The sequence below is a fragment of the Buteo buteo genome, chromosome 2 (genome assembly GCF_964188355.1).
Source record: "Buteo buteo chromosome 2, bButBut1.hap1.1, whole genome shotgun sequence".
Lineage (NCBI taxonomy): Eukaryota > Metazoa > Chordata > Aves > Accipitriformes > Accipitridae > Buteo > Buteo buteo.
Genome location: NC_134172.1, coordinates 68,518,801 through 68,520,669, shown reverse-complemented (window position 1 = coordinate 68,520,669; position 1,869 = coordinate 68,518,801). Strand labels below are relative to the sequence as shown.

The window sequence follows — 1,869 nt, the reverse complement described above, 5'->3', positions numbered from 1 at the left end:
TCTGGTCCTGGACCGCAAGGCTGTCCCTGGCATGAGACCTGCAGGCAGCAAAAGCTCCCCAAGGGAGGCAGCGGGAGTGCACTGGTGGGCAAAGCCCTTGTTTAATGGGTGTTTCTTGGCCGAATTTCCCTGCAGCTCCCCTGTGCCATCTCCGAGGTGGTGTTTGTGCTGCCAGCCAAGGAAAGGGTCCAGTGCCTGCTTCCCCGTCTGCTTCCTGGCCTCCTGGGTGAGATCAGCAAGGCGCTGGGTGAGGTGATGCTGCCTGCCCCTCTCAGATACCAGAGAGGGCTCTTCTTCAGCGCATCAAGGAGGGAAGACAAGCTGCGCAGGTAAGGAGCAGGAGGGGCAGGGAAGTTGGGGAGCTTTACTTCCCCAGCCAGCTGTGTTCATTTGTGGCGCTGAGGGAGCGCTTGGGCCTGCCCTGTTTCCTACGCGTGGCAGCAGGTTGCCAGGGCTGGCTCGACTTCTCTTCTTTCCTGGAGAAATGTCCGTTCCCAGAGAGGAAGGAGTCACGGGGTTGGCATCGCCGGTTGCTCTCGTCCTGCCTGGTGTGCAACCCCGGTGGCAGGGCGTCCTTCTTCTCCCTCCGCGGACTGGGGAGAGACCCTGCGTGGGAATGGTCGGGCCGAGCAGCCTGCGGATGGGGGAGAAGACCCTTCCCGGCCCGGGGGCTGTGGCCCAGCTCTGGCCATGGCCGTCTGTGGTTTGGCATGGTGGAGACTTAGCTCGTGTAATCTGTGGCCTGGCAGCGTGTGGCCGCAGGGCTTGGCTGCAGCAGTGGTGTTCCTGCCTTTAAAATTTATAGGCGGACGGAGCCGTTGTGTCGCGTCCTCGTAGCGCCAGGCAGGCTCTGCCCCTGCTCCTGGTCCTCCAGGGTTGGGGGAAACTGGGGCTGTCTCATAGAATGCTGGTAAGAAGAGCCCTTAGGGAGCACCTTGGGCATCTGGCATCGAGGGAGCACGGGGACCCTGGGTTTCCTCCTGCTGTCAGTGGCCTGAGGCATGGCAAAGGATGAAAATGTCCATTTTCATGGGCGTGGAGTTTGGGATGAGTGAACCAACACCTGCCGAGGCAGCGGAGCCTTTTAGCTCTGCTACAGACAAATCTTCCCTGGACGTGCTGCAACCTGAGATGTCTTTGGGCTTGCTTTTTCCCAGCCCTTACTGTGAGGCTCTAGAGCTGGTGCTGAGCAGATGCATGGAGAAGAGATGGCTGCTGCTGCTATGGAGGCAGGGAGCGTGGGTATTCCTCAGAAACCCACAGGCTCACGCTGATGGCGTGTGTCTCCTGACGAGGTGAGGTCCTCTTCTTGCGTCTCACCTTCTTGTGGGTGTCTGTGCCCGGGGAAATGGCTGCCAGGGCCATTCCCATGTGTGCAGGGAGCTGGGGAAGTTTGGGGTCGTGGCCGGCGTCCTTGCCGCGTGACCGTGAGTTGCCTTCTCTGTGTGCAGTGTCCTGCTTCGCAACCAGCTGGTCACAAGGGGTGTGATATGGGCCCTCTCCCAGTGGCTGAACTCCCCCTCGGAAAACCTGCAGCTCACAGCGACAGCTTTCTTTGCTGAGGTGAGGCAACAGGAGGGGAAGGAAGGGTGCAGAGGGCTTCTCTCAGAAAACTGCTGCTTGGGACGCCTCTTTCTGAAGGAAGAAGGTGCCAGAAGAGAGCGTCACCATCCAAGGGATCCAACGGATCCTCGTTTCTACGAAGCCCGTTCGCGTGGAGTGCCTCGACTTAGGTGGCACTCACGGGCATATTGCTTTATTGCAGCTGATGGAGGATCCGGCAGTCATGGAGAAGTCGTCCCTGGAAAGGGTCCTAGGTGTCTTGCTGGAGAAATCCCAGCACGGAATCGGCGCCGTGCGGCAGATGGC

The 1,869-nt window shown here is 59.9% G+C and overlaps 1 long non-coding RNA gene across 1 annotated transcript; it reads left to right on the top strand.

The window, feature by feature from the left end:
- Positions 1-228: 228 nt before the first annotated feature.
- On the top strand, positions 229-1,546 carry LOC142028711 (uncharacterized). Its single transcript, XR_012649669.1, has 3 exons — positions 229-329; positions 1,158-1,295; positions 1,452-1,546. It is a non-coding gene; the product is annotated as an uncharacterized LOC142028711 (long non-coding RNA).
- Positions 1,547-1,869: the final 323 nt, after the last annotated feature.